Here is an 11,950-nt window from a genome sequence, read left to right on the forward strand (position 1 = left end):
AGTAGCAACAAAGTCCACGCAAGCATGGGACACCCTCCAGACAACCTACCAATGAATGGAAAAAATCAAGACATCAAAGATGAAAATGTTAAGAAGAGACTTTAAAACACTTTGTATGAAAGAGTCTCAGAATGTGGACTCATTTTTTACACATGTAATTGGGTTGCTTACTCAAATCAGGTCTCATGATGAGACACTTGAGGAAAGGAGAATAGTTGAGAAAGTTTTGAGAAACCTACCAGCAAGGTTTGATGCCATAGTTGTGGCCATAGAAGAGAAAAAGGATCTCACAGTTCTCAGTGGATGAGCTTCATGCATCACTGATTTCTCATGAACATAAGCTTAATAGAGCAACAAGGTCCTCATTGGAGCATACCTTCAAGACACAAGTTTCATTTGGTCAAGGTCGAGGTAGAGGAAAATCATATGCAAGAGGAAGAGGAAGAAGCCCACACAGAGGTAGAAGAAGTAGCTGTTCAAGCTCAAGTGGAAGGGGCAACAATCAAAATCCAATTGAAGGCCCAAGCCAAAATCAAGCACAAGGTCAGAGGTATGATAAATCTCAAATCAATTGTTATTATTGTAATAAGTATGGTCATTATGCAAATGAATGTAGAAAAAAGAAATATGACATTAGTAACAAACCAAGTGTAAATTTCACAAAGGAAAATCAGAACCATGATAGCATGTTTTTAGCTTGTAATGTAGCACAAGAAAAACAAAGTGATATATGGTATCTAGATTCAAGGTGTAACAACCACATGTCAAGGAACATAGAAATGTTTTCCAATCTAGATGAAAGTGTGAAATCTAAAGTGACATTAGGGACTGATAGCAAAGTCTCTATTATGGGAAAAGGAAGAGTTAATATCCTAATGAAGAAGGGAGGGAAGAAGTACATCTAAGATGTTTACATTGTCCCCGATCTGAAGCATAACCTCATAAGCATTGGACAACTCATGAAAATTGGCTATAATGTCTTCTTCAAAAATGATATGTGCACAATTTTGGATAGGCCTCCAAGTCGACAGTTGATTGCAAAAGTTCATATGACAAATGATAGAATGTTTCCCTTAAATATAAGATCAGATTTGAAAGAAGAAGGTGCAGAAGCACAACTATCAATGAACTCACATGAGGATAGAAGAAAATATGCAGTTGTCACCCAAGTAAACTATCAAGCAGAGGTCAAAGATGAAAATTGGTTATGGAATTTGAGATTTGGACATCTAAACTTTGGAGGTTTGAATTTGGTGCATAGGAAAGACATGGTGAAGGGATTACCTCTTATAGAAAAACCAAACAACTTATGTGAAGGATGTATCTTAGGCAAGAAACATAGAGAGACATTTCCTGCAGGAAAGCCAGTAAGGGCAAAGGCACCTTTGGAGATTGTCCACTCAGATTTATGTGGACCAATGCAAACACTATCAATTGGTGGTATCCACTATATATTGACCTTCATAGATGACTACACAAGGAAGATATGGGTCTATATCCTAAAACAAAAAAGTGAAGTGTTTGAGCACTTTCGTCAATAGAAGGCTCTTGGTGAGAAGCAAAGTGGATAATACATCAAAGTCCTCAGGACTAACAGAGGTGGTGAATACATCTCAAATTATTTCCTTCGATTTTGCAGGGAGCATGGAATTCACAAGAAATTTACAACAAGATATAAACCTCAACAAAATGGTGTAGCGGAAAGGAAGAATAAGACCATTATGGAAATGGCAAGGAGTATGTTGAAGGCAAAGAATTTTCCAAATGATTGTTGGGCTGAAGTTGTAACATGTGCAACATATATCTTGAATAGATGTCCAACCAAAAGCATGCAAAACATAGTTCCTGAAAAGGCATGGAGTGGAAGAAAGCATAATGTCACTCACATGGGAGTGTTTGGATGTGTGGTGTATGCACATGTCTTGAATGAGTTGAGGAAGAAGTTGGATAACAAGGGGGAGAAATTCATATTTGTTGGATACAAGGATGAATCCAAGGAATACAAGCTCTGCAATCCATCAACAAAGTAGGTCATAATGAGAAGAGATGTGTAGTTCATAGAAGAGGAAGCGTTGGATGGAAGTTTAATGAATACAATCAATGTCAATGCATGTATACCACATGAGGACAAAGAGGAATTGACAACAGCAAGTAATTCCTCAACAATGACTCCCTCTACACCTATTCGAGCACAACAATGTAGGTAGCAAGGAACACCATCAACAAATAATAGCACTGCGTGACATAATCAAGCAAGTGTTTCTCCAAGCATGCCACAAAGTGCAACACTAAGTGACATATCAAGCCCATCTTCAACAAGCATAAGAAGACCAAAATTTAGAAATTTAAATGAAATTTATGAGTAAGAAGAAGTTGATAACAACGTTGGTGTGAATTCATTATTCTATTTTCTTTGTCATGTAGATGACCAAATCCACTTTGAATATGCAGTCAAAGAAAAAAATGGGTTGCGGCAATGGATGAAGAAATAGAAGCAATAGAAAAGAATGACACATGGGAGTTAGTGAACCTTTCGAAAGGAAAAAAAGTCATTGGAGTGAAGTGGGTCTATAAGACCAAGAGAAATGTCAATGATAAGATTGAAAGGCATGAAGCGAGGCTAGCTGTCAAAGGATACAAGAAGAAACATTGAAGAGATTATGCAAAGATGTTTGTGCTAGTCATGACGATGGAGACAGTGCACACGGTTGTGGTGATTTCTGTGCAAAATAAATGGAAAGTGTATCAAATGGACATAAAATCAACGTTCTTGAATGGAGTGCTGGAAGAGGAAGTGTATGTTGTGCAACCACTTGGTTATGAGGTAGAAGGCCAAGAAGACAAAATGTATCGGTTGAGGAAAGCTCTTTATGACCTGAAGTAAGCACTGCATGCATGGTATAGAAGGATAGATGCTTACTTGTTGGACAATGATTTTGACAAATGTGATGGAGAGCCTACCCTCTACATCAAAGAGAGCGATGGTAAGATTCTTATTGTGATCTTATGCGTAGATGATTTTATTTTTACAAGCAGTTATGATTTCCTCATTGCTGATTTCAAACAAGTCATGAAGAATGAATTTGAAATGACTTAATTGGGGTTGTTAAGGTATTTTTTGGGCATAGAAGTAAAGAAAATAAAAAATGTCATTTTTATCTCTCAAGAAAAGTATGTAGCAGACATTTTGGAGAGGTTTAGGATGAAAAACAGCAAGCCCACACCAACTACAACTATCATGGGGTTGAAGTTGAGAAAAAAAAATTGTAGCAACAATGTCAATCCGACATTATACAAAAGTATGATAGGAATCTTGATGTATTTGATTGCCACTAGGCTAGATATAATGTATGTAGTGAGCTTGGTGTCGAGATTCATGGAGACACCCAAAGAAAGACATTGGCAAGCAGCAAAAAGGATTCTAAGGTATGTCAATGGGACAAAACAATATGGCCTTTTGTACACCGCAATAGATGATTTCAGCTTCGTTAGTCACACTGATAGTGATTGGGCAGGAAGTGTCGATGACAGAGGAGCACGTCGAGATATTTTTTTCATTTGTGTTCCAGAGCCATTTTATGGGCATCCAAGAAGCATCAAAGAGTGTCACTGTCAACAATAGAAGTTGAATATGTCACTGCAACAACAACAGAATGTCAGACTGTTTAGATGAGAAGGATGTTGAGGGATTTTCGCCACGACCAAGAGGGAACAACAACTATTTTCTGCAACAACACCTCAGAAATTGCATTATCAAAGAATTATGTTTTTCACAAAAGGACCAAGCATATTGATGCTAAATATCATTTTATCAGAGAATTGATTAACAATGATGAAATTGTGTTGCAGTACTGTAGGTCACATGAACAGTTTGCTGAAATTTTTATAAAGCCATTGGCACGTGAAACTTTTGTTTATCTCAGAGATTGTTTGGGAATTGTCAATGGCGGTAGTTGTAATTAAGGGGGAGTGTTGGAAATAATAATCCCAACCACCATCTTAAGGACACTAACAAACACCATGCTTTCCTGGTCAACAACTACAGAGTTGCGATTTTGTTTGCAGGCGAAAGGACTGAAGTCAGAGCAGAGGTACAACGCTGATAATTCAGCAACATAGTAGAGAGTTTAAGGCATTTTATAAATTTTGGTAAATAAATATGGGAAAACATTCACTCCGCAACTATTTCCCACACTCCACAACACCTTCAAGTTTAGAAAACCATTTACTATGTAAAATCGTACATGTTGCATATTAATTATTTTCTTTGTCATGTATTAATGTCAAATTTGTATGTTGATACAAATATGGATGTAAAAGACATTTGCATAGTTGTGTAAGTTAAAGAGCGAAAGTCTATGAGATAGTAAGAGGAAAATCGTGGAGGAAAGAAAATCGTGCAGGAAATATTGGTGGGCTTTTATGGAGTTTTACAAACATTCACTCTACAACCCAATGATACATAAATCACCGTAAGTTTTATTTTGTTTTTCACTTGGAGCTGCAACCTCCATTTATCACGTGAATGTATTTCCTGTGTTTAAAATATAATACAAAATATGTTATGTTGCCATGTGATTTTAAACATTCATGAGTAAATTTACCACAACCATGTATTTCCTGTGTTTAAAATATAATACAAAATATGTTATGTTGCCATGTGGTTTTAAACATTCATGAGTAAATTTACCACAACCCTTTCTGTTTTTACTCAATTTTGCCATGAGTTATTGCTTTTGTTTTAATTAAGTCCAGTTGTGATATCCTTGCCACAAGTGAAGTTGACCTTTCCGAAACCAATATTGAGCTAGACTTCTCTCCTCTGCCTTGTAAAATTTTTCTAACACTCCTCTCGTACACCTGTAACTAAACACATCACCTTATTAAATGTTCAGAGATTAATCTATCTATCAATTAAATGCTTTTCATAAAATGACATAGAAATCATAAAATGAGAAAAATGTAATCTATACATGTTGTTTCCTCTTAGTAGAAATTTCTCATTCTAGAAAATCAATATTCTTATTATAGGAAACATGCTAAAGAACCTAAATATAATCCAACAATTATTATTTCAAATCAAAGTACAACTTTTCCAATTCAACAATTCCAATCTTTACACCTTTTAAAAGAGTACTAAGTTATTCCTAAAAAAAATATGCTTCATTTCAGAAAGCCTATAATTACTATGATTTCAGTCGTTGCATCTTCCGCTTTACTAAAACTTAAATATAAATTTGAAACAACAGTCTATGCGTTTCATTTCACATGGTCGTGGTTTACTTGTCCTTGCGCAAAGACCGTTGTATTGACGCACACGGTGGCTTCTCGCCTGCCCAAGATGGCCATGTTACAAATTTTCGACGGTGTGGACATTAAGCCATTTCAATAGGCAATTCCGCTTGCTAGCTGACAAAGTGGAGTCCTGCATATTAAAGCTCATCCGCGTCCCTATTTCTCGTGCGAATCTGTATTGGCTTTGCATTTACATCAACTACTCTTGTAACGAATTCTATTCTATTTTGCATTTACAAACATAAGCTGGGGAATTCTAATGGTTGCAACTCAAGCATTTCACTGTAGCCAGCTATGCATGGGCACAAATTTTCAGACGATTTCCCCTTCATGTAGCAAGATTTCGAATTTTGTAGCCCAACAGGGTCTATTTGCTCCATGGACCGGGCATCATGGGTCTTGAAACGGTTTTTTTTTATATGAAAAATACAAACTAGAGAGGGTGCTGTGTGCATTTTTTTTGTCTGGTTTATCATTGGTAAATGTGTTTTTAATCTAATTTTGGGCAACTGGTTAGATTTTGCTTGCAATGGAAAGGTACAAATTTATTGTTGTATCTGGTACTGTTATTGATTTTCTTTTTTTACAGGTGGGAAAACTTAACATAACTCAATTGTCAAACCAGCAATGGGAACTGGCATCTCTAACAGTTATCCAACTCATCACAGTTATTCAAGAAAAACTTCATGGGTCTTGAAAATTTGCCCCCTTACTGGAGGACAGTAAGGGGGCAAATTTTCACTCCTCATAGAGGTCTCCAGTTGGTGGTTAGTGGTCAGAAAAGAGGCAGATTTTGGCTCCTGCCAAATCCCTTTGTGTCTTGGGCAGTTAACCTATTTCCTTAAGTCAAGGAAGACAAGCTCTTGGCTAAGTAGAACAATTTTAGGGCATACTCCAGGCCCATGGTCGGTAGTCAGTGAAGGGGCAGACTTTCACTCCTGCCAGATGCTTTTGCCTCTTGGGCAGTTAACATGTTTCCTTAAGTTAGAGGAAGACAAACTCTTGGCTAAGTAGAAAAGTTTTAGGGCATATTCCACGCCCATTAAAATTGTTGTTGATAATAACCAAAAAAGAAATACAGTGATGTGTGGTTTGACAGTAAGTCTACTTGGGTGAAGCTTAGGAGACCTCAGTTTAAATCTCATTGAGTACGCAATTCAAATCTCATTGAGTACACTGACCTACTGTGGTAATTGGATGTACTCTTAGTGTTATAGTGGCAGCTACAAAGATTGATCTTTAATCTCCCATAAATTAGGACTGACAGTGGCCAATTCACCATATGGTTAAAAAAATAACCAAAAAAGATATTAACCTCACCATTAAAGCTAAAGCTAAAAGCCATTGAAATAATAAGTAAGGTAGCTTCCTTTTCTCGCAATACCCTGATAAGAAAAGTGGTTTCTTTTAGTTTTTAAAGCCAGTGACAAGATATTGAATAAATCTGAACATTTCGCAATCAGAAACATCCCCTTTAATAGTTTTAAAAGCCAGTGATGAAATATGGACCGTGTGCACCAGTTTTAAAAGACGGGTTAAAAATGGTAAGCAGTGTGTCCAAGGCGAAGAACGAGATTAAGTGTTCATCCTATCATGTTATTTGCAGTACGCAGTTGCATATACCAAAACCAATTCAGAATATTGTTAGTTTTAATTAATTTTTAATCTATATGTCTATGCGCGGAATGTGAAAATCTCATAACTAGTTTTCCTTACCCTCTGCCATAGCAAGTATGATTCGTTATGGAAAATATTAAACACTCTATGAAAATTTTACATCACCCGAGAGTACCTCATAGCCTTTATAGCTTATGATGCATTGGATGCAAATAATATTGAACAAAATGTAAAAGCGTTGGACCAGTCTTTATTTCATTTTCACATTAGTTAGTAAATGTAGTGTTTAATATTTATCGTTATAATTAGATTTTCGGCCACCTGTTAGTGATATTGCAAAACAGGATATTGCAATGTAAGGTACGCCTTTCTATTGAGGATACAAATGAGTAGGAGTGGTTTATCTTTAATGATGGAAGATAGAGTCTGGTCAAATAATTTTAAAAAAATCAGAATATTAGATTATTTGAATCATTTTTTTATATTGGAAATGGATAATACTAAGAACATTAAGGGCATTTAATATTTTAATATTATAATTCAAATTTTCAAAAATTTCTACTAAATTTTATTATCATCTTACCAAAATTTCCATTATTTTCAAGGCTGATTTATAGATAGATTTTTTCAAAAAAACTTAAAAAAAAGATATGCCCTCCCTCCCCATTGAATCAATTAAATTATTTAACAGTTTGACGGATCTGGGCTAAACATTGCACCAGAGCCAAATCTCACAATCAATCTAAAAAGGTGAATATGTCTTATATTATACTTATTCAAACTATAAATTCTATCTTCACATCAATCTCAAACAATAGCGCAGAGCATTAAACATAAAAAAGAAATAGCCCATAACATTATGTTTTTCCGATAGTTAAAATTATATTGTTATTTTCAGATTTTTGTTATATGGATAAGTCTTTTATTGGAATTGGAGATTTTTTAATCATTTTGTTAATTATTTTTTTTTGATTTGATGGTCTAATTTGAGTGATGTTATTATAAATGAATAAAAATAAAACTGATAATTTCATATATTTAAACCATACTTAAAGACATTCTCAAACATATAAGCATGCATGGTGAGCCAATTGGCAAACTGCATTAAGTGAGTGGTAGCTTATGAATTCTATTCGCAAAGGTATGCCAACTTGGCTTGTAACGAAAATTACTTATAAACCCGCATAATAATGAACCCTATTTAATGACACCATGATATCACACATTTTTAGTCACCAATGTTTTGTTTTATTTATCCCCGTACCAACCATGATGTGCCAAGATGTGCGTGGAGGATATAGAGGGTATATATATCGGTTACTACCTTTTTTTTGTTTTATTTTTTTAATATTTTATTTCCTAATGTTTTAAATTGAAGAAACTTTGCTTCAAATTCCACAAAACAACGTTATACAAAGAGAAATAAACATAATATTGAAAAGAATTTCAATAACATAATAGATAGCGATGAAGTTTGGGAATGTGTTTAATTTTGGGTTTTAAAGGAGGTCATACGATATAAAGTTAGTGGTAGTGTTGTCTTTTCTTGCTTAATCATACACTATTTTGCGATGGGAGAACCATGGCATATATTAAAATAAAAGAAGTTCTACAAGTCTCTATATGGGGGATTTGATTGAAGTTTTTGAAAGATATGATCACTGTCTAATAAAATCATGGTATTACATATTGTATATTAAAATCAATCTATAACATATAGCGATGTTTAGTTTGTTGTTTAGTTTGTGTAATACAGACCCCTACAATTTACTATATATATTTTTATTGTGTCATCATTGTTACATTCAAATATATATTTTTCTCTGAACTATCTCAGCAAGTATCCAATATATATTATAAATTTAATACCATACCGTCAATAATACACAATATTATAAACCATCAATATCTAATACAAAATATATATTATAAACCTAATGTTATATAATATTATATTAGGTTTAATGCACATTACGATTACCTTTAATACTCGTATATTAGAAAACTTTTTCATAACCTAATATTTATTAGAAACATTAATACTATTTTTAATATAGTTTATAATATTGTACTAATTATATTAAATGGTTTATTAATATTATTTTTAATATTATTTATAACACTGTATTAATTATATTAAGTAGTTTATTAATAAGTTATAACATTAATGTTTATTATTGAGTTATCACACCAATACATTTATTAATACTTTATATTAAATCTTTTATTTATAATATTATAAATAATTAAACATTTTTTGTCGAATTGAGGTTTCTATGATCCATATCATTTTATGAGAGATTCTTCAGTGAAAATCACATAGAATATCATTTGTCGACACGTTTCGAACCAACTAGTGTGATTCATCGTCAGGACAAGTTGTCCTGACGATGAACCACACTAGTTGGTTCGAAACGCGTCGACAAATGATAAACATTTTTTATAATATCTATATTATTTTTTATAATATTATATTATTTAGTTATTTATAAATAACATTATTATTAATTATATTTTAGGTTTGATGTTACTTTTATTAATATAATGTTTCCATTCATATGATTAATATTTATCAATAAGGCGCGATGGAGACGAGGGTTTCAATGGTTTGTGGCTCTCTGTTGCCCACCACGCTGAATGATTTCTCTGTCGCAGACGACCTGTCAATCCCAGGGTGCGTAAAATGGTTTCCGGTTAATTTCATGGAACCCAAATCCTGGAATAATCTTGAAGTTTTACTGCATGCAGAGGGGTTCATAGATATCTGTTGTTTCCTGGTCTCCATGCCAGCGAAACTCTTAGTCTCGAAGAAGGAAGACGCCTCTGCGGGGGCCGTTGGCATCAGCCTTAGCGCAGAAGGAATTGAAGGCTTCAAACTCGATTCTGGCGCTCGAGACACTGAACGCGTAAAGGAAGGGGAGCATTTTTTGAAGAAAGATTTCAGCGGTATCCAAGCAGGGGGGCTCAATGTCACAGATCTGCACAATGGGGTCACAGATCTGCATTTATTACAGATCTGCATTCATCGAATCCTCAAGATCCGACGTCAAGATACCGACTCTGCGGCAAGGTCAATAGCGTTCTAGCCATATCCTTCCTTTTCACCCAATCTAGTCCAAGTTGTGTTTGCAGGGTCAAGGTTCAGTTCTGAATCGGGCGTCCTGACCATGGATGGTAGTCAGATGCTCAGATCTGCAGTTAAACCATCAGATCAGAAGCCCAGAAGATCTTGGGGCCTCAAAAAATCCTAGATCTATAGGCAAGCAACTATCAGGCAGTAAGTTCAGACGAGCTCAACTCTGAAGCAACTTTCTCTCTTGAACCAGACAGATCTGCCTGAAGAATCACATGCATTTCAGATCCAAGTCAATCTTTCAGGCAAAACGACAATGTTATGGGTTCGCGCAATAGATCTTGTGCAGGATCTTCTGCAAAAACTTGAATGCCGGCTGGGGATTCCCTCCTCTTGCCTTAGACTACTATATAGGGGTAAGAAAATTATGAATCCCCTTCCTCTATCCTTTTATTGCATTCAAAAGGACGCTTCTATTAGGGCTTATTTCCGTTTAAGAGGTGGTTCCTTTGGGCAAACCTCCTCTGCCCCATATTTCTCTTACAAAGATGCAGCACGCAAAAGCACTGCCCAACCTCAGTTCTCTTCAAAGGCAGCCTAGCTAAATGGCGCTCCAAAGCCGTTTCTGGTAGACAAATCAGAGGAAATTCCCTCCATTTGCTTCTCTAATTCTGGGATTTCAAACCACTACCAGAATTTTGCAGAATCGGCACTCATATGCAGATTTAATGGGCTATGGCCTCGCACAGCAAATCTTTACCAATGGGTCCATTCCTCTAGGACTAAAAAATGCAAAATCCTCTTATGTTCAAAGGGTTTCTTCCTAGTGGTTTTTGACTCAAACGAAGACTACCAGAAAGCCTTAACGGGAGGCCCTTGGTTCTGGGGTTCGGCTGGGCTTTTTCTTACCCCTTGGTTTCCTGACTTCGACCCTTCTACAGTAGTCATCTCCAAGCTTCCCATTTGGGTCAGGCTCCTAAATCTTCCGGCTCATTTTTCGGATTTCTCTGTCTTCTTAGCCATTGGAAACACTTTAGGACGATACTTGGCTACAAATACCTCAAGAAGGGAAAATGGTCTCTACACTTGCAGCAGACTGTTTGCAGAAATAGATATCAACAAAGGACTGCCGGATCAAATTAATCTCAGCTTTGGAAATTTCCATTGGATTACGAGAATACAGCCTTTCGCTGTCGCCATTGTCATCAAATAGGGCACCTTCAGAGTACATGTTCTCAGTTCAAAGATAAAAAGAAGAATATGAATCGTAAGCCCAAATCCAAGAGATGGAATCCGTTTGAGCCTCCCCATCTGTTGGACGATTTAGGCTTCTCGAGTTCGGAGGAGGAGGAATCTGAGGCAGATGTACAGGTTGATGAGGAAATTGAAGCTGATTTGCAGAATGAGGAAACTCCGATGAACGCTCCCTCGGCTGATCCAGAGGTTCCCTCTAACCCTCAAATTTCTCAAAAACATTCTCATTTCTCTTTGTCCTCAGACTTTGATAAGGATGCTCAGCCGTCAGAATAGAATAATCTACAGCGTGTCATTACTCAGCCAAGCTCCACCGGGTGGATAAAAGTGAGCAAGAAAAAAGGCAAAAAATGTCATTTTGCAAGAAATAACCCTTTGGGGTAGCTTGTTTTGCTCAGTTCTTTCCTTTGTTTTCCTATGCTTTCTATGGCCCTTCCCTTATCTGTCTCTATGGAGCATGGTTGATTCCCTATCACCTCTGGCTCCCTTACTTCTCTGCTCTACCTGTTTCCAGGCTTGATTGTACTATATTTTTTCCTCTCTTAATAGAATTAGTCTTTATTTAGAAAAAAATAAAAATAAAAAATAAAAATAAAAATAAAAAATAAAATTAAAAAATAAAAAATAAAAAATAAAAAAAAATTATCAATAAACTTATTAATACTTTATAATATTACATTTATAAATAACAATAAAAATATTTAAAAACAA

This window comes from Pinus tabuliformis, chromosome 8, assembly GCF_031772625.1.
Source record: "Pinus tabuliformis cultivar Carrire ecotype Pingquan chromosome 8, CPIR1, whole genome shotgun sequence".
Classification (NCBI taxonomy): Eukaryota; Viridiplantae; Streptophyta; class Pinopsida; order Pinales; family Pinaceae; genus Pinus; species Pinus tabuliformis.